This window comes from Somniosus microcephalus, chromosome 10, assembly GCF_052327205.1.
Source record: "Somniosus microcephalus isolate GS21.2 chromosome 10, FLI_Smic_1.0, whole genome shotgun sequence".
Taxonomy (NCBI): Eukaryota; Metazoa; Chordata; class Chondrichthyes; order Squaliformes; family Somniosidae; genus Somniosus; species Somniosus microcephalus.
In genome coordinates this window covers 96,070,892-96,092,977 of record NC_140996.1, presented here as the reverse complement: position 1 = coordinate 96,092,977, position 22,086 = coordinate 96,070,892, and the positions used below count along the sequence as shown (strand labels likewise).

At 47.9% G+C, this 22,086-nt stretch overlaps 1 pseudogene; it reads left to right on the top strand.

The window, feature by feature from the left end:
* The first annotated feature begins 2,160 nt into the window (after positions 1-2,160).
* LOC147111581 (uncharacterized) overlaps positions 2,161-22,086 on the top strand; it is an 80,458-nt pseudogene continuing 60,532 nt past the window's right edge.

Here is a 22,086-nt window from a genome sequence, read left to right as displayed (position 1 = left end):
AGTAGGATTGCATAAGATGATCCTGTTTATTTAGAAAATTGTACAGACCTTCGTAATTGTGCAATAAAGCATGCAGCAACATGTATGTGTGCTTAGATCTTTATTTGTACAGATAATATACAATCAATTGGCAGTGTATATGTAACGCTAAGATTAAAGAGGCCAATTAATACAATAGAACTAGATGGCTAGGACTGTTAAATGCATTTTGTTATTAAGCTTCTGGAATTCTCATTCTCCAAGTATTAAAGAATGTAGTGCATTGTCATGTGGTATTTTCCAGTTAAATTCAATTTCCTCTGCTGTGTGCAACATAGACATTCAAAAACAATCAACACTATTTCTTGTGTTTTTTGGTAAATAAAACAAATAAAAGTGTAAGAATATGCCCTATTGAGTGTTGATAACAAAAGAAAGTTTGTAATTTTTGTTTTAGTTTAAGTTTGCAGTGCTGGCAGGATGTGGGTTTGATTTCCCCCAGTATGCTGAGCTCTTGATATTGGCTGCATTGCTATAAATTGGCAAAAAGCAATGGTCAGGGACTGCCATAAAGGAGGAAGGGGAAATTGGAGACCGAGTGAAAGCTGGGCTGCCCTCAAATGCTCCCCTGCATCCATCTTTGAATGGGATAGTCAGAAGCCTGGAAGCAGGCTATCTGCCTACTCAGCCACATGCAATGCATGGTCCAGACTGGGGAGTGAAGTATTGGATTTGTACCCTCAAAATAGTCAAAAGGCTAAAACAGAAGTGTATATTTAAAACCGAAAAAGTTACGTGGTGGATTATAACATCCAACATATCAGATACATTAAAATCACAAGTAAAGATAGGAAACAAATGAGTAACTCCTCTACTGCTCTGGCTGGTTATGTTGGACAGGCAGAGGGAACAGATTACCTACAAGGGAAGGAGAGAAAACAACTAACAAGTAATGGATAAAAAGTAGTAACAGAAATAGGTCAAAACAAAATCATGTTGTGGGGTATTATAGAGAAGTCCAAGTAAAGTGTTCTTCTTTATTGAACTTACAAGGTTTGATAAGAGGAAATTTAACGATTAAACTCATAAGATGTTTGAGTATTATCAAATTAACAAGATAGTCTCCATGCATGGATGTGTGGACAACTTGCAGCAACCCTTTTTGAAAGGAATCCAAAGTCTAACAAGAGCAAATAAGTGATGCCTGGTGAAATACATATCGAGCGTTTGTTACTGATATCAGTGACAAGAGTGCCCATGGATGCATGAACAGATGGGAAGTGTTGAAGTGCACTTCTTGTGAAATGTGAAGAGCATTAGATGTGATTAAATGTGAACTTAAGATTAACAAGGTGCACAGTTTGGATTTTCTAAATCTGAATGCTAAGATTCAATAGGATGGTCCCATGGTTGGGTAGAGGAAACATTTATTTTCTCTTGTTTACCAATGACTCAAATACATAATGGGCCCACAAAAGACAACCAGGGATCGAATGCATACCAGCCCAGCCATGCTATAGTGCCGGAGATCTGACAGGCACTCACCATAAAGTATCAAACCAGCTCTCTTCTCTCAGTTATGGGCCTTCTCTGAACTGCCACAGGGCAGAGAATGTTTTGGTGGCAGAGTGAAAATGGAATCTGTCTGTACTGACCTCTTGTGCTTCTGTGCTTCCAAGTAGTTCAAAATCAGTAAATGATCAGATTGTCTATCTTAATCTAACACAGATAATAAGAACTCCACCTTTGGCTAGTTCCAGGGGACATGTTGTCCATGTAGTTTATGTGTGTCTGTATAGGAAGAAGAAGCAGAGCTCTTTTGTTTGTGGAAAGTTGAACCCAATGGTTTGTTCAAATGAATCTCCTTAGGAGGCAAACAATAAACTGCAAGTTTTGAATTTCCTGACATTAAATCTATTGCACACTGCATTATTTCAATTCCAGAGATTTAAGTACAACAGCATAAAACTGAACTAAAAACAGATCTCGACAAACTTAATTTCAAATTTCAACCTTGAGAGACCCACTTCAAGTATTGCCATAGTCCCAGGAACCCGTGTCCTAACTTCCAAAACAGTGTCAGCTGCCCAAAGGAAAATAAAGCTATCACTGCAGAAAAATTAGCAGTGATACAATAACAGTAATAACGGGGCTGATTCAGTGCTGGTGTGGTCGCAGAGTATGACCCTCATGTTCTGGGAGCATGCTTTAGTGAATCGGGTAACTAAGTCCACATGCGGTGCCAGTTTCAGCATGCTCTGGATTTTCAGAAGCCAAATTTGAGCTGCTTTAGTGCTGTATAAAATACACATTGGTGGGATCTTCTGCTCTGGCCTTCAGGAAACTGATTAGGAGTTTGTATACAGTTTAGTATTGTGTTTAAAAGTTCTGGGTTGTTTTTTGATTTCCACATAGCTGTATCTGCATTATCTTTGTTGCATTTCTTGCCACTGTTGCGCACAGCTGCATTTTTACATTGCAAGACTCCTCTATGATTCAGCACCATTGCTGAAAGCTGCTGCTTCATTTCCAGTAGTTGCAGCATTGGAAATCCATTAAGTTTTCCAGTTACAGCTTTTTGGAGGAAAAAGAGGGAACAAAGACATCCACTAGGACTTCTCCCAAGAGCTGAGACTTCAGACTTTAGCACACCTACTTGGAGTTAGCTGAAGAGAGCTGCTTCTCCATCTATGCCAGTGAAACATAGAATCATCACGGTGAAACAGAGCTTCCATTGTTTGGACAGATCAGAGTGAGGGGAACTACTGTAAAGTCCTGATAGGGTGTCCAAAATACTGCACAGTTTCAGGAAGAACAGGAACTGGCGCATCAATCATTGGTTGACAGGATATTTATTTAACTCTATAAATGTGCCCTTGCATGAATAGCTCTATATAGAGCACAAAATAGCAGTCTCATGCGCAGCATGCCCTACCCAATAATAAACACTGCTTCCACTACCATAGAATCATGGACTGCTCAGCACAGAAGTAGACCATTTAGCTCATCAAGTCTCCAGGTTTTTATGTGCCCATGAGCCACCTAGTCCGATCCCTGTATACTTTAATTTTCCTCTTTTTTTAAGTAACCATTTAATTCCCTTTTAAAATGGATTCTGCTTCAGCAATGTTTTACAGCAGAGAATTCCACATTCTAACTTCCTCTGTAAAGATTTTTTTTACAAGCCCTTAAATTCTTTTGTGATTGTCTTAAATTTATGCCCTCTTATTACCATCCTACCCACCAATAGAAATAATTTTTATTTATCTGATCATAACCCTTCATAACCTTGAAGACCTGTGTTAGGTCATCTTTTAATCTTCTCAGTTCTCGTTACCAAAGCCTTAGGCCTAGAAATTGGATAAGGCCCGAAAACAGGCGGTGGCACTGGCCAGCACTATTTGCCTGCGCCTCTACTAAGTGGTGCAGGCAGCACACAAAATTCGTGCTGCTTGCTCATTAACATGATTGGAGTGCTGATCTCAGTGCTAACCATACTGCTGATTGGCTTAGCGTTCAACGGGGTGGGCAATATCGGGTGCAGTCCAATGGTCAATAAAGCTTGGCCTAGACTCTCTCCACTACTTAAAAGGGAGGTGCTTTTTTGCAGAAGCACTTCATTGTCAGTCTGGAGACACAGTGGCCCAACAACCAAAAGAGAGAGTCAAACAATTTTCAGATGCTACACTGGAGGCTTTGGTCCTGGGGGGTCCAACAAAGACGGGCTGTCATTTACTAGCAGGGAGGCAAGGTGCCATCCAAGCTCATCAGCAGAAGGATTTGGGAAGAGATTGCACAATCTGTCACAGCCATCAGTGTTGTTCCAAGGACCCAGATCCATTGCCGCAAAAATTTTAATGACCTCACACGGTTGGTCAAAGTGAGTGAAGGCTTCAGCAAATGCCATATCGCACCATCTGCACCACAAGCCTCACACACTGCTCAATGTACCACAACTCCATCACTCACCTACCAACAATCTTAAGCTATCACCACTCAGACCTCACAATCATGGCTTCACTTCACCCTCACACACCACTGCTGCAACACTCACACCCACATCTCACACCTTGCATACACTGACAGCTATTCACCCATGATGGGCACATCACCCAAACGCATTGCACCACACTCACACACTTCCCTTTTTCTTGCAGGCAAAGGTGGCACAGAACAGATGTGAGCAACAACAGACCGGAGGCAGCCAAGCCAGGATTGAGATCCTGACTGACCCCGAGGAATCCGTCTTTGAAATTATTGGAGGGGCAGCGACAGAGTCTGTGGCCAGCGGAGAAGTTGAAAACATTGCTTATTATGAGAGTATAGTCACACCTAATCCTTCTTCTCACATCCCCCTCATCCCATGATCTCTTCCCCTTTACAAGCTGCTGATGGTCATAGAATCATAGAGTCATAACGGCACAGAAGGAGGCCATTCAGCCCATTGATTTGTATGCATGGATAATTTGCTTTCCCCCCCTCCTCTCACCACAACACGACCCTTGTGCCTTTCTGCTTTCAGATACCCAAGAAGTGCCACCAGCGCATTGGGAGTTTTACCTCAGAAAATATTAATTTCCAGCTCAGTTAATAGTATTTATTTTAACCTCAGATAATGTAGATATATTTTTACCTCATTCGGTAGCAAACTGATGGAGGAGAAGAAGCAGAAAAAGAAGAATGGACACCGAAACTACATTTGACACTCGCAGACACCAGCTTAGAAAATGGCACTGCAGGCACTTTAGAGGGTAGTATAGAGGCAGGATCTGCACGTGGTGAGTCACTGGGCACGAGTGGGTTTCAGCCAGCCCAGAGGGAAAGGGTAGTTCGGGTGCCAGGTCCCCGGAGGGCGTGTTCGCGCACGGGTTCTGCTCCACAGGACTCCAATGATGCTCTCATAGAAACAGAGAAACATAGAAGATAGGAGCAGGAGTAGGCCATTCGGCCCCTCGAGCCTGCTCCACCATTCAATGAGATCATGGCTGATCATCCAAATTCAGTACCCTGTCCCTGCCTTCTCCCCATATCCCTTGATCCCTTTAGCCTTAAGAAATATATCCAACTCCTTCTTGAATATATTTAATGAACTGGCCTCCACCGCCCTCTGTGGCAGAGAATTCCACAGGCTCACCACTCTCTGGGTGAAGAAATTCCTCCTCATTTCAGTCCTAAATGGCTTACCCCTTACCCTTAGACTATGACCCCTGGTTCTGGACTTCCCGGCCATCGGGAACATCCTTTCTGCATCTAGTCTGTCCAGGCCTGACAGAATTTTATAGGTTTCGATGAAATCCCCTCTCAATCTTCTAAACTCCAGCGAGTATAAGCCCAATCAACACAATCTCACCTCATACGTCATTCCTGCCATCCCAGGTATCAGCCTGGTGAATCTTCGCTGCACTCCTTCCATGGCAAGAATATCCTTCCTCAGATAAGGGGGCCGATTTCCCCTTCTCCCAATCTATTGCCATTCAAATAATAGTCTGCCTTCCTGTTTTTGCCACCAAAATGAATAGCCTCACATTTATCCACATTATAGTGCAATTGCCATGTTTCTGCCCAATCACCCAACCTGGCCAAATCGTACTGGAGTTTCACGACATCCTCCTCACAGCATACTCTCCCACACAGCTTTGTGTCGTCTGCAAATTTGGAGATATAACATCCAATTCCCTCATCCAGATCATTAATATATATTGTGACAAGCTGGGGTCCTAGGACTGATCCTTGCGGTACCCCACTAGTCACTGCCTGCCACTCGGAAAATGACCCGTTTATTCCAACTCTGCTTTCTATCCGCCAACCAGTTCTCTATCCAAGTCAATACCTTGCCCCCAATCCCATGTGCCTTAATTTTGCACGCTAATCTCTTATGCGGGACCTTATCGAAAGCCTTCTGAAAGTCCAAATACACCACATCCACTGGTTCTCCCTTATCTATTTTACCAGTTACATCCTCAAAAAATTCCAGTAGATTAGTCAAGCACGATTTACCTTTTGTAAATCCATGTTGACTTTGTCCGATCCTGTCACTGCTTTCCAAGTGCTCTGCTATTACATCTTTTATAATGGACTCTAGCATTTTCCCCACTACTGATGTCAGGCTTACCGGTCTATAATTCCCCGCTTTTTCTCTACCACCTTTTTTGAATAGTGGGGTAAAATTAGCTACCCTCCAATCCATGGGTACTGTTCCAGAGTCTATCGAGTTCTGGAAGATGACCAGCAATGCATCTATTATTTCTAGGGCCACTTCCTTAAGTACCCTAGGATGTAGATTATCAGGCCCTGGGGATTTATCGGCCTTCAGTCCCATCAAGTTTCCTAACACCATTTCCCTACAAATACTGATTTCTTTCAGTTCCACCCTTTCATCGGACCCTATGTTCCCCGGCATCTCTGGGAGGTTATTTGTGTCCTCCTTTGTGAAGACAGAACCAAAATATGGGTTTAGTTGGTCTGCCATTTCTTTGTTCCCCATTATAAATTCCCCTGATTCTGACTGCAAGGGACCTACGCTTGACTTCACCAATCTTTTTCTCTTCACATATCTATAAAAGCTTTTACAGTCAGTTTTTATTTTCCCTGAAAGCTTACTCTCATATTCTATTTTCCCTTTCTTAATTCATCCCTTTGTCCTCCTTTGTTGAATCCTAAACTGCTCCCAATCCTCAGGATTATTGCTTTTTCTGGCCAATTTATATGTCCTCTCCTTGGATCTTATGCTATCCCTAATTTCCCTTGTTAGCCATGGTTGAGTCACCTTTGTTGTTTTATTTTTATGCCAAACTGGGATGAATAAATTCTGTAGCTCATCCATTCGGTCTTTGAATGTTTGCCATTGCCTATCCACCATCCACCCTTTGAGTGACATTCCCCAATCAATCCTACCCAACTCGTTCCTCAGACCATCGTAGTTTCCTTTATTTAAATTTAGGACCCTCGTCTCTGAGTCAACTACTTCATTCTCCATCTTAATGAAGAATTCGATCATATTATGATCGCTTCGACCCAAGGGGCCTCTTACAACAAGATTGCTTCTTCTTCTTATCGTGTCCACGGACAGTCTATACATAGCCCAGCCAGAATTGGACACATTTTTGTGCCTTGTTGTTGGATTCAGCAAGATCTGCAACAGTGCAGGGTTCCTCTAATGATGGGCATTGCAGGAGATGTTGCATAGTCTGTGCCTCAGTTCTACATTCACAAGTTGTCGGGCTGGTTGAATATCCCCATTTGCTTAGCGACACCTTTGAGCAACCTACACCGGTCCTAAGTCTGTTAAGGCACTTCCAGATTGCCCAGTTGCAATTAGCTCCTGGGGGAAGGCTTTCATCAGGTAAAATTTCCATCGCTGGAGGTTGTTCAAGACTGGCGAGCCGATCTTTCCACAAGGCGATGCGGGCTTCAGATGAGGTTGATTGTAATGGAACAACACTGTTCATGAAGCTCTTCCTTGACTTTAGGCGGCTGGGTGTAGGTGTATGACAATGCAGAGGCTGCCTCTCATCTGATGTTTGACGGAGTCGCTCTTTCTTGCTGGCTACCGTTCTTCTTATATCAGGGGGAGCAATACCCGCCAGGATATATAGACTGTTGGTGTTTGTTGGTTTTAAGCAACCTGTGATAAATCAGCAGCTTGCATTCAGAACGGCATCCATCTTCTTGGCATGAGTAGACCTTTCCCATGCAGGGCAGGCGTATTCGGCAGTGGAATAGCAAAGAGCAAGTGCACTGGTTCGCAATGTTTTCAGGCTTGATTGCTAATTAATCCTTTCTCGTTACATAATACCTAGTCTAAGATGGCCTGATCTCTGGTTGGTTCCTCGACATATTGCTTCAGGAAACCATCCCGTAAACACTCCAGGAATTCCTCCTCCACAGTATTGTTACTAATTTGGTTAGCCCAATCTATATGTCGATTAAAGTCACCCATGATGACTGCCATGCCCTTATTGCATGCTTCTTTAATTTCCCTTTTAATGCCATCCCCAACCTCTGCCTTATTGTTTGGAGGTCTATATACCACTCCCACTAATGTTTTCTGCCCCTTAGTATTTCTCAATTCTACCCATACAGATTCCACATCATCAGAGTTAATATCCTTCCTTACAATTGTGTTAATCCCTTCTTTAACCAGTAATGCTACCCCACCTCCCTTTCCTTTTTGCCTGTCTTTCCTGAATATCGAATACCCCTGGATATTGAGTTCCCAGCCTTGGCCATCCTTGAGCCATGTTTCCGTAATCCCATCCAAATCATATTCGTTTACCTCTATTTGTGCAGCCAATTCATCCGCCTTATTACGAATGCTCCTCGCATTAAGACACAAAGCCTTCAGGCTTGTTTTTTTAATGCTCTTAGACCTATTAGAATTATTATTTACTGTGGCCACGTTTGATTTAAACCGTTGATTTCACTGACTGCCACTTTTGTTTTTCTCCTTCCTATCTTTTGCTTTTATCCTTGTTTCCCTTTCCTCTGTCTCCCTGCTCAGGTTCCCAACCCCCTGCCATTTTAGTTTAAACCCTCCCCCAGAGCACTAGCAAACACTCCCCCTAGGACATTGGTTCCAGCCCTGCCCAGGTGCAAACTGTCTGATTTGAACTGGTCCCACCTCCCCCAGAACCGGTTCCAATGTCCCAGGAACTTGAATCCCTCCCCGTTGCACCATTCCTCTAGCCACATATGCATCTGAAATATCCTTCTATTTCTACTCTGACTAGCACGTGGCACTGGTAGCAATCCTGAGATTACTACCTTTGAGGTCCTGTTTTTTAATTTACCTCCTAACTCCCTATTTTCTGCTTTTAGGTCCTCATCCCACTTTTTACCTATATCGTTGGTGCCTCTCGATGGGTATGTACACGGAAATGCTAGGTGCAATAGCAAGCCTGTTAGAGAGCCTCTTGTCAGTGTCAAAGCGCATGGAGAAGTCCGGCTCCAACATTCCACGGGACTTTGCGCAGAGCTTGTAGCCCATGATTTCCAGGATGGAAATGATGGACAACTCCAGGAAAGACCTTGGGGACTTACGGATTATGCTAATGAGCGATTTTGCAGCTTCCATTACAGCACAGGCAGAAGCAACCCAACGTCTCACTGCTGCAATGGAAGCTCAGAATGCTGCCATCGTCGCTGGGTTTACGAGCCTCGAAAGGGGCTTTCAGGGTTTCGCAGTAGGCCAGCAATATGTCCTCCAACAGATTGCCAAGAATGCTGAGGCACCGCCACAGAAGAGTGGCAGTGGGTCTGTGGAGCAAGAACCTGCTGTCCTCTCTCAGGATGACAGCATTCCTACTCCCACCACTGCCACTTCGCCAGTGCCCTTGCTGCCACCCATGCAGAGGTGGTACAGTCTACAGCTGGGCCTCCTAGGCCCAGAGCTGCTCAAGGGCATCCTGCAAGGCCATCTGCAGTCTCCCCCACTGAAAGTCAGCAGCCTTCCATCAGCTATGCTGGAAAGGACACAGAGCTCTGGGGAGGTGTGATCTGCAGAGAGGGGGTAGGGAAAGCCAACTCCAACGGGACCGTCCTCCTGTCAAAATGCTTAGAACATGGCCTTGTCATAACCAGCACCTTGTTCCGTCAGAGAGACAAGTACAAGGCTTCATGGCAGCACCCTCGCTCCAAGCACTGGCATCTGCTGGACTACGTCATCATCCGAGCGCGGGACCGCAATGATGTCTGCATCACCCGCGCCATGACAGGAGCCGACAACTGCTGGACAGACCACCGCCTAATCCGTTCTGTCATCTCCATCAATGTAGCCCCAAAACAGCAGCGGCAACAGAAACAATGCCGCAGGAAAATCAACGCTGGAGCACTCAAAGACCCCGCTAAGAAAGCTCTATTCAGCCTGTGCCTCACAAACATCCTGACGACTCCCAGTGATGCAGAGACACAGACTGCCCACAGCACCTGGTCTGCACTCAAGGCCTCCATAATCAGCACCTATGAAGAGACGCTCGGTCACTCTACCAGGAAACACCAAGACTGGTTCGATGAGAACGACCAGGAGATCCAGGAGCTAATAAGCCGCAAGTGCAAGGCATTCCTGATCTGGAAACAGCAACAGAACTCGAGAGCAAGAAAGTAGCTCTACAGACGCCTGAAGGCCGAGGTCCAACAAAAAACTCGCTACCTAAAGAACAGATGGTGGGTGGAGAAAGCACAGGAGATCCAGCAGCTAGCCGACAACCACGATATGCGTGGATTCTTTAGTGCAATCAAAATCATCTACAGCCCAAGCACCCAAGGCCCTACCCCACTGCAGGCCAAGAACGGAGAGGTACTCATCAAGGACAGAGAGGCAGTCAGTGCCCGCTGGAAGGAGCACTTAGAAGATCTCCTTAACCTTCAATGCGAGTGTCCTCAATTCCATCCCGCAGCATGCTACCCGCCACCATCTCAGTACAACCACAGCCCGGCATGAGGTTGAAAAGGCCATCCGACAACTGAAGAACAACAAGGCCTCAGGAGCAGATGGAATCCCTGCTAAGGCACTAAAGCATGGCGGAGAAGCACTACATGAATTCATGAACTTATTTCTCTTATCTGGAAGGAGGAGAGCATGCCAGGGGATCTCAGAGATGTCGTAATTGTGACCATCTTCAAGAAAGGTGACAAGTCCGATTGCAGTAATTATAGAGGAGTTTCCCTGCTGTCTGCCACAGGGAAAGTCATCGCAAGAATCCTCCTCAATCGCTTTCTCCCAGTGGCCAAAGAGCTCCTCCCAGAGTCACAATGCGCCACTAAGGGGCACAATGGACATGATCTTCACCGCACGTCAATTACAAGGGAAATGCAGGGAACAGCACCAACCACTGTACATGGCCTTCTTTGATCTCACAAAGGCCTTCGACACTGTCAACCATGAAGGATTATGGAGTGTCCTCCTCAAATTCGGCTGCCCTCAAAAGTTTGTCACCACCCTTGGCCTGCTTCACGATGACATGCAAGCCGTGATCCTGACCAACAGTTCCACCACAGACCCAATTCACGTATGAACTGGGGTCAAACAAGGCTGTGTCATTGCACCAACGCTCTTCTCGATCTTCCTTGCTGCAATGCTCCATCTCACCCTCAGTAAGCTCCCCACTGGAGTGGAGCTAATTTACAGAACAAACGGGAAACTGTTCAACCTTCGTCGCCTCCAGTCCAGATCCAAGGTCATCCCATCCTCTGTCGTCGAATTACAGTATGCAGACGACGCTTGCATCTGCGCTCACTCGGAGGTCAAACTCCAAACCATCGTCAAAACCTTCACCTAAGCGAACGAGAGCATGGGCCTTACACTAAACATCTGTAAGACAAAGGTTCTCTACCAACCTGCCCCCGCCACACAGTACTGCCCCCCGATTATCAAAATCCACGACAAGGCCTTGGACAACGTGGACCACTTTCCATACCTCGGGAGCCTACTTTCAACAAGGGCAGATGTCGATGACGAAGTCCAACACCGCCTTCAGTGTGCCAGTGCAGCCTTCAGTCACCTGGGGAAGAGAGTGTTTGAAGACCAGGACCTCAAACCCGGCACTAAGCTCATGGTCTACAGGGCAGCAGTGATACCTGCCCTGCTGTATGCCTCCGAGACATGGACCATGTACAGCAGGCACCTCAAAGCACTGGAGAGGTACCTCCAATGCTGCCTCCGCAAGATCCTGCAAATCCATTGGCAGGATAGGCACACCAACGTCAGTGTTCTCGCTCAGGCCAACATCCCAGCATCGAAGCGTTGACCACGCTCGATCAGCTCCGATGGACAGGTCACATCGTCTGCATGCCCGATGCGAGACTCCCAAAACAAGCGCTCTACTCAGAGCTCTGACATGGCAAGAGAGCCCCAGGTGGGCAGAGGAAATGCTTCAAGGACACCCTCAAAGCCTCCTTGAAAAAGGGTAACATCCCCACCGACACCTGGGAATCCCTGGCCCAAGACCGCACAAAGTGGAGGATAAGTATCCGGGAAGGCGCCGAACACCTGGAGTCTCTTCGCCAGGAACAAGCGGAAGCCAAGCGCAGGCAACGCAAGGAGCGCATGTCAACCCAAACACCCCACCCACCCGCCCCTTCAATCACCATCTGCCCCACCTGTGACAGAGACTGTAGGTCCCACATTCGACTCATCAGTCACCTGCGAACTCATTTTTAATGTGGAAGCAAGTCATCCTCGGTTCCCGAGGGACTGCCTAAGAGACATGCTGCAGCCACTGGGGGAGCACTAGAGTAGGTAAAGGCACACGAAGGACAGACACTCAGGGAACGTACAAGGGTGAATAGGTGAGATACTCAATGTGATTGGATTTTGATAAATTTATTAATCTTGTTTGGAATTTGTGTTTTTGGTGGCTCTCATTTCAGCTTTGTGCCCAGGAGGGTGCTGTGATGTTTCATGACAGAGGGAGAGAATAATGGGGAAGTGGTGTGCAATGGGGATATGGCATTTTATTCAGTCAAATCAGTGTTTGATGAGGTGCTCACTGTAGTGTATGTACCTTTAAGGGGAGAACTACTTTTTACAGCTCCTGTATACTGTAGTACCGGCAGTGACCACACCTGTATATAAACCCTGAGTAGGGATCTGTACTGTTAGTTTTAGAGTAACCCTCATCCAGTAAACACCTGTTGATTGTTCCTCTGCAGTCTCTGTCTATTTCTTGAAGGACACCATACATCAAGTTTCACGGATTTAACATTGGCGACGAGGCGATTCGAACCTACCTGCAACTCTGCAGAGGAAGGCCGATTCCAGAGACATGGGCGTCGACCATCCGGCGGAGACTCCAGCGAGGCGGGCTGGCAACAGGTACGGCGCAGACCCTTCCCGCACAGCGGCGGCTAGAGCCGACCGACGGCACAGGAAAAGGCCGAGCAGCGTCGACGGGAGCTGAGAGAGAGGGTAAAGCACACAGGGCACAGCTGGGGTTCAGGACCGAGCGGCGTCAATGAGAGAGGCGCGCAGGAAAACGCGCAGAGCGCGGCCGGTGTTCAAGGGCTGAGCAGCGTCCGCGGGAGAAGAAGGGAGAGCGCGGGAGACGCCATTTTTGAGCCGCAGCGGAGAAGAAGGGAGAGCGCGGGAGACGCTATTTTGAGCCACAGCGGAGAAGAAGGGATAGCGCGGGAGACGCCATTTTTAGCCAGTCTAACCACACCCAGGGATGCCAAAGAGCGGCAGTGAAACAGCGTTCGACAATGAAGTCGAAGATTGGGCGACATATGTAGAATGCATAGAAGTGTACTGCAAGGCGAATGAAGTGCCAGATGCCAGGAAAGCACTGGTATTGTTGAATTCCATGGGTGCAAAAACATATGGCTTACTGCGAAAACTAGTAACCCCAGAGAAGCCAGTGGAAAAGGATTTTGAAAGCATAGTGGCAATCCTACAGGACCACTTAAACCCCACACCGCTGCTGATAGCAGAAAGATTTAAGTTTCACAAAAGGAACCAGCATAAAGATGAAATTAATGCTGAGTATTTAACGGAGCTGCACAAGCTATCGAAACACTGCCAGTTTGGAACGGGACTAGCAGATACTTTAAGGGACAAGTTCGTGTGTGGGCTTCAAAGTGAAGGAACCCAGAAACGGCTTCTATCAGAAAAGGATCTTACGCTGGACAAGGCTTTCAGCATGGCAGTATCACACGAAGCAGCAGCACGGGGCGCGGCTGAGATACAATGGAGACCGCAAGAATGTGGCACAAATGAAATGGCATACGGAACAGTGAAGTGCTATCGCTGCGGCAGAACAACACACGACCATAAGGGTTGCTGGTTCAAGGACCAAGTGTGCAGACAGTGTGGAAAAGTAGGACACATAGCAAGAGTCTGCAGGTCGGAAAAGAAAACCAGCAGCAAGAAATCTCCACAGGAGAAGTACAAGAAGGTACATAAGGTGACGGAGAGTAGTTCAGACGAACAGAAAAGGGATACAGACTCCGGAAGCAAGGAGCTGGGTTGTCTGAAACTACATAATGTGATCAAAACGGAGGATCACCAAACTATATGGGTCACGCTCAAGATAGCCGGAGTCCAAGTGAAAATGGAATTGAACACAGGATCAGCCCTAACAGTCATAAACCGAAGGGACTACAAGCGGCTATTCTCACATATACCCTTGAGAGATACAGAGATCGTCTTGAAGACGTACACAGGGCAAAAAGTCTACCCCAAAGGAAAAATAAGGGTGAGCGTTATATATAACGGCAAGGAAACACCAAAAATGGACCTATATGTATTGCCAAAGGGAGGACCACCACTACTAGGACATGAATGGAGCCGGAAGATACAGCTAGATTGGCATTCCATACAAGCACTGACTGTAGATGCCAAAAAGGATGACGACGGCACACCTGGATGACTGTCAAAAATGCTAACTGATGCACAAGAAGTGTTCCAGGAGGAACTCGGAACACTAAAAGGCATAACAGCGATGATCAAAATAGAGGAAAATGCAAGCCCAAAGTTTTTTGAGGCCAGACCGGTGCCTTATGTGATCCGCCCAGCCGTCGAAGCAGAGCTGGAAGGTTTGGAACGTTCAGGAGTACTGTCCAAAGTGGACTGGAGCGAGTGGGCTACACCCATCATTCCTGTAATGAAGAGGTCGTTGAGTAATACGCCTGGGGAATCAAAGAAGGTTCGCATCTGTGGGGACTTTAAGGTAACAGTGAAACCAGTCCTTCACACGGTACAATATCCGCTTCCGCGGATTGAAGATATTTTCGCCTCGCTATCTGGAGGAAAACGCTTCACTAAGATTGATCTGGCCCAGGCGTACCTGCAAATGGAGGTAGAAGAAGCCTCGAAACAGTACCTCACGATCAACACTCATAAAGGTCTCTACCAATACAACCGGCTGGTGTTCGGGGTAGCATCAGCTCCGGCTATTTGGCAAAGGGCAATGGATCAACTCCTGCAAGGGATTCCAGGGACCCAGTGTTATTTGGACGGCATCCTGGTCACGGGCGAAAAAGACAGTGATTACCTCGCCAACCTGGAGCAGGTGCTCACTAGATTGAAGGAATATGGGCTCCGAGCTAATCGCCACAAATGCGAGTTTTTCCAGAAGCAGATCTCGTATTGTGGCCACGTTATTGATGAAGAGGGGTTACATAAGTCCCCTGAAAAGATTGAGGCAGTAGTCAAGGCTCCAGCACCGGAAAATGTGTCACAACTGAGGTCGTTCCTCGGGCTGGTGAACTACTACCATAAGTTCTTGCCGAATTTGTCTACAGTACTACACCCACTTAACACCCTACTGCAAACGGGGGTACCATGGAAATGGAATGACGAATGTAAACGAGCTTTCCATAAGTGCAAAGAATTGATCACATCAAAAGAGGTGTTGGCTCATTTCAAACCAGCACTACCAATTCGGTTGGCGTGTGATGCATCACCCTATGGTATTGGAGTGGTGCTGTCGCACAAATTCCCGGACGGCTCGGAGAGGCCAGTAGCCTTTGCGTCTCGGTCACTAACCTCAGCCGAGCGTAACTACGCCCAGATTGACAGGGAGGCCCTCAGCCTAGTGTGGGGAGTGAAAAATTTCAACCACTATCTGCACGGGCAGAAGTTCACCTTGCTGACTGACCGCCAACCACTTGTCTCCATCTTTAATCCAAAGAAGGGCGTTCCGGTGATGACTGCGCAATGGCTACAAAGATGGTCCCTTTTGGTGGGGCGAACCAATATGAAATAGAGTATAAGGGCACGAAAAAGCATGGAAACGCTGATGGGCTATCACGCCTGCCACTGCCTATGGCGGAGGAAGCACCAGCAGTGGACCCTGTCGAAATATTTTATTCGACTATAATTGAACGCTTGCCAGTAACTAACGCGGATATAGAGAAGGAGACCTGAAATGACCCGACACTGTCTCGGGTATATGACTTGACGGTGAGGGGATGGCCAACACATGGCGACTCACTGTTGCCAGCATTCTCATCCGGAAGAGAACGGCTGTCAGTATGCCAGGGGACCTTGATGTGTGGATCCCGAGTGGTAATTCCACCCAAGTTAAGGGAGAGAGTGCTCAATGAACTACACGAAGGCCATCTGGGAGGGGTGAAAATGAAAAGCCTTGCTAGGGCTTATGTGTGGTGGCCGGGGATCGATCAGCAAATCGAGGACCTGACAAAGAGCTGCTCAGGATGCCAGAAGGTCCAAAATGCACCACCACATGTACCTCTACACCCATGGGAGTGGCCCTCCTCTCCATGGCAACGGGTGCATATTGATTTTGCTGGTCCATTCATGGACTCAATGTTTTTAATAGCCGTGGATGCGCACTCGAAATGGCCTGAGGTGATCAAAATGTCCTCCACCACCACGGAGAAAACGATTGCAGTCCTACGGACCATATTTGCCAGGAACGGCTTGCCAGAGCAGATTTGCTCTGATAACGGACCACAGTTTGTGTCCGAAGAGTTTCAGAAATTTATGAAAAGGAATGGGGTCAGGCATTACACATTCGCCCTGTATCATCCAGCCACAAATGGATTGGCTGAGAGGTTCGTACAAACCTTTAAAAAGGCAGTAAGGGCCATGTGCGATGATGACATTCCACTGCAGCATAAGGTGGACAATTTCCTGTTAGCCTACAGAAATGCGACACATGCAGTCACCAACCAGACCCCAGCCATGATGTTCTTTAACCGAAGGTTGAGATCTCGTCTGGATTTGCTCAGACCAAATGTACGAAGAGATGTTGAGAATAAGCAATTCCAGCACATCAATGAGAAGCCGACAAGGAGCTTCAATGTAGGGCAACCAGTCTTGGCCCGTGACTACCGAACAGAGAAATGGCAACCAGGAACGATATGCACACGGCAGGGGCCACTAATGTACACAGTGGATGTTGGGGAGAACATTGTGAGATGCCATGTCGACCAGATCCTAGAGTCACAGGAACGAGTCAACCCCATGTCTCGCGTACTTGGTGATGAACCCGATATACAGGTAGCATCTACCCCAGAAACAGTAGCATCGGAAGCTGATGAACCAACCGACGACAGGGGGCCAGAATCGCCTCCGCACCAAGAGCAAGACACTCAGGAAAGGCGCTATCCAGAAAGGATCAGGAAGCCGCCCCAAAGACTGAATTTATAAATGGACTATTTTCAGTTAATGTTGCATGTTAAAAGTGTTAATTGTTAAATGAATGTTATGGTACTGTTAATCTAAAAGGGGAGGAATTGTAGTGTATGTACCTTTAAGGGGAGAACTACTTTATTCCAGCTCCTGTATACTGTAGTACCGGCAGTGACCACACCTGTATATAAACCCTGAGTAGGGATCTGTACTGTTAGTTTTAGAGCAACCCTCATCCAGTAAACACCTGTTGATTGTTCCTCTGCAGTCTCTGTCTATTTCTTGAAGGACACCATACATCAAGATTCATGGATTTAACACTCACAGACAGCCTGTGTGGAACAGGAATTTGCTGCCTGCATTCTCCTCCTCTTCCTCTTCCTCTCCTCCTTCTGAGGTGGTCCGGCAACCCCTGGTGGCAAGGGCTGCGCCTTCATGATGGCCAAGTTGTGGAGCATATGGCAGACCACCACAAAATGGGACACCTGCTCCAGCGAGTACGGGAGGTCTCCTCCCGAGCAGTCAAGCGTAAGGGGTCGTGGTGTGGGTTGCCTGCCAGCTTCACGTCTGACTACTTTGAGCAGTTTGAATCACACCCATTCCCTTTTGTTCTAGACTTTGGACTTATTTAGGGGTTGTAATAAACTTGCAACAGACACCTGGGTTAGTCAAAAGAATTCAGATCTTTATTTTGAGACAGGAGAAATATACAATACAATAAACTTACACTTTAAAAGGGTGGGGAACACACGGAATAAGCGAGGGAGAATTACAATACACAAAATCCCTTACCCTCCCAACCCCACTACACTAGCTAGGCTGGAATCCAGAGGACCAGGAAATGCTCACCAAAACAACTTTCTTGACAGACTGTAGAGGTTCGCGATTTCGGGGTTCTCTTTAGTTGTGGTGGTTGGGGCCTGCCGTACCTCAGACATGGTAGAAGACTGCACCTGCGTTGGGTCTTCAGTTGGGTTTGGTCCGCTGATGCGGTTAGTTGCGCTGTTGGATCTATCAGGTAAGTACCCAATTTTCTTTGGTTAGGGCTAGTTTTAGAGTCTTTTGTGTCCCAATCTTACCCAGGGGTAAGTCAGACTAGCCTGTAGAGTGGAAACAAGTCTTTGGTTCGTGAGTTTTTCAGCGGTTGGTTTCTTGTTGATCGCGGTGGCTCAATATTACCTGGTTGGTGGTAATAGTGGCGGTTGTTGGTTTCTGTAGGCCTTTGGTTGCCGCGATCTCCATTTCTTCTTTCTTCCTTCGAGTCTCCGATGATGATCTCTCTCTTGAGTTGGTTGGCTGAACTTGAACTTGGACTGGCTGTCCGTTTGAACTGTCTCACTGTCTGTGTTCCGAACTGTTCTGTACTGCCTTGAACTGAAAAGGCAGGCCTCAATTATACTAATTTGGGGCCTGGCTTATCTGACCATCAAATCTCAGTTTTCTTTGTTAATTTTGGCGGGCTCGTTATTTTTAATGTCCTTTAAAACTTTAGCAAGCTTCAGGGATGGCCCATCCAAACTTAACGAGTTTAGGGGATGGCTCATCCAAACTTAATCGGCCTTTAACTGGTTTTGGGATTGCCTTGAAACCAATTTAAAATGCAAAACATTTGTCAATCTTTTTAATTGACTTTGGACTGTGGTTTGTTTGTGGTAACTGTGGGGCTGATGTTCTTACTTTTGTATGGCTGGGGACATGTCCTATTTACTCGATACCTGGCTCTGCAACTTCTGGGCAGGAAAACAGGCTTCATTGTCCTTATGTAAAACTGGGGTGGCCCTGGACATTCCTCAGACAGTCCAATATCCAAACTTTGGGGGCCCACCCCGCCTCCCCGTTGTTTCAGCCTTTTGCAAGCCTGAACATGTCTTTTAAACCAGCCAAATCTTCCTGGGATTTTTATTTTAAATACCTTTTGCCCAATAACTCTTTAAAACAGTCCAAAAAGTCTCTTCCTCAAACTATCGCTTTAATCTTCTGTATGGCCCAACCACTACAATTATCCTTTTTTGCAGATTCCTTCTGTAGTGTTCCCAAAATTATTTTAAAAAATTGACTTTCCTTGTGTTCTGGGTTTGTGCAGAAATTATCAAACCTTACACACCCCCCTGTGATACTTTATAACACTACTAGCTGAAGTGCGCGGCGGTGCCGAGGGATTTTTGAGGGCATGTTGTTGTTGGAAGAGAGAGAGAGAGAGCACGATTGGGGGGAAGAGAGAGCGCGACTGGGGAGAAGAGAGAGAGCGACTGGGGGGAAGAGAGAGAGCGAGTGGGGGGGAAGCGTGAGCGCGACTGGGGGGAAGAGAGAGAGCGACTGGGGGGAAGAGAGAGCGCGACTGGGGGGAAGGGTGGGGGAAGGGGGGGAAGTGGGGGGGAAGTGGGGGGAAGGGGGGGAAGGGGAAGGGGGGAAGGGGGGATGAAGGGGAGGGGAGGGGGAGGAAGGGGAGGGGAGGGGGGAGGAAAGGGAGGGGAGGGGGGAGGAAGGGGAGGGGGGAGGGGGGTAGGAAGGGGAGGATGGGGGGAGGGGGAGGGGGGGGAGGAAGGGGGGAGGGGACGGAAGGGGAGGGGAGGGGGAGGGAGAGAGGGGAGTGGGAGAGGAGGGGGGGAGAGGGGAGGGGTGGGGGAGGTGGGGGAAAGAGGGGGGAGAAAGGGAGGGGGGGAGCCAGCAGACCCTCTCCCCTCTGCTGGCGATGGCTCCGCTGAGCTCCATGCCGCCCCACGCACTGACATGCCGAGCGCAGCACCCTGGTGGGCCTGAGCCCCGCCCTCCCGAGGCCGGGCCTGAGACGGACGATTGCGGCTGGCCGGGCCCGGTTGCCTTGGTAACCCTCCTCCCCTCTCTGCCTCCCGATCTCCGGGACTGGACCTGGGCCTGAGCAGCTTGAGACGGCCGATTGCGGCTGGCGAGCCCAGTTGCCGGGGTAACCCTCTCCGCTCCCCCTCCCCTCCCGAGCCTCACCCGCCCCCCCCAACCTGCTCGCTTCCCTCTGGCCGCGCTCTGTGTGGAGGTGCGCGTGCGCCGTGCAGCGCGAGCGCGAATGAAGCGCGAGGAGCTTGCAGTGAGCCCAGCCAGCCTTTACCAAGATGGCTGGCCGCTGGTTTGGAATCGGGCCCAGCGGGATGGCCGATGCGTAGCTCGGGCGTGGCTGGGCAACAGACCCCCAGGCTTCGAGGCCTGCCTGGAAAAACGGTGAAAGGTAGGAAAATTATAGAGGTTAGAAAAAGATTTACAAATGAATTAACTTTTTTAAAAACAATTTGTGTTTTAAAAGCAACTTTTTTTTTGGTGGAAATGTAGATTTGAAAAGAAATACGCAGAAAGCGGGAAAAAGAAATGAAAAGTTTGGAATCAACATGGCGGCGACTCACCTCGGTTCAGAACGATAAGGCCCGCCCACACATGCACCGATTGGTCGACCGTCAGGTCACCGAAGCGTAGGATTGGTCAATTGTCCCGTCACTCGATTCTAGGAGGGCCCGCCCGCACGCGCCAGGAGCCCGCCCCCGCCACGCAGCGATTGGTCGACCGTCAGGTCGCTCGACCGTACGATTGGTCGACCTTGACGTCACTCAATGCTAATGAGCAGATAATGAGCGGAATTTTGAACATTTTTTGGATACCGCGGGCGCAATTTTTGTCTCACCGAAACGTAAATATGCTTACGACCGTTCTGGAATCGTAAGCTTTCTTTTGATGTAACACACGTGTAGGTACGCTCTATAACTTGAGAGTGTATAGCCGGACAGACACACCGAAGGACAGACAGATAGACAGACAGACAGATGAATCCTTTTATTTATATATATAGATAGTATCATGCAGGTGTGAGCAAAATTTCTGATCCTCGAGAGCCAACTTTCCCCTGTATTACCTAAACTAACACCCAAACAAAACACTCTCCCATTCCCTTTAGGTGTAGTGTTTATCAAAAATACACCAAGAAAAAACTTTTATTACATTCACATCCAAGCACGGAGGGGGCCCAACACCCCTGCACCACTTGGAAACATTATACGCAGGAAAAATAAATTGGCACACACACTCATCCAACTTTATTTTTAATCACATTCACGGTTGTTTTTATACCTGGGCATAGCCTTTATTTTTGGTTTTGTCCCATGCTCCCTCATGCTGAGAGCGGAGCATCTGGTCCCTTCCTTTGCACTTCGCACAAAACAAGTAGAAAACTATTCCCAGCTGGCAAACCACTAAAATGTGCGAAGCCAGCCTAATCCAAGAGGGGACATCTATATTTTCAAAAATGTCCCACCAGGGTGGAACCACAATATCCAATATCTTGGCCCTTATCTCTACTGTCTTCTGCTCCAATGTATAGAAATGTTTTTGTGAGACGACTACTGCTTTTAATAGGGCGGTAAGATGTTCTGGTAGAGGAGGAATCTCATAGCCAAAATGTGTGACGTAACTTTGCAGGTTGGTGATGTTTTCCCTGACAGTGAGGTGAACAGTGGAGGGTTCAGGGATGGGTACAATCCGTTCCTGGCCCACTTGAACTTCTGCCTCAGGTTTAAAACAAAAACTGCTGTCACTCACTGGACACCAGATGTACTGTCCATGCCGGTAGTGGGGCGCACTTGTGGTGACACAATATGTCCCACCCCCTATGAATGCTACCTGTGGGGAAACATGGGCCTTGAAATTCGGTAGCACCCTGTTTAGGACGCCAGTCTCACTAGGGCACCGGAAGTACCGCCCCGGAAGGAGTTGCGAGCGCCTGCCGGAAATTCAGTTGGAGCGCCCCAAACGGAAGCGCGGCACTACTCGAGGCGCCCCGCATCCGTCTTGGGGCGCTGCGACTGAAAATCGCAGCGCAACGTGCCACAGCGCCACACACTGTGGCACGGCGCGCTGCGGTACTGCAGGCCTTCCTCCCCTTCTTAAAGGGGAGGGGCCTGCTGCAGCGCGATCTGAGATCGCGAGTGCCGGCAAAATAGCCCGACACCGAGGAGAAGTGCCGGGCTCTTGGGAGGCAGCCGGCACAACGTGCTGGG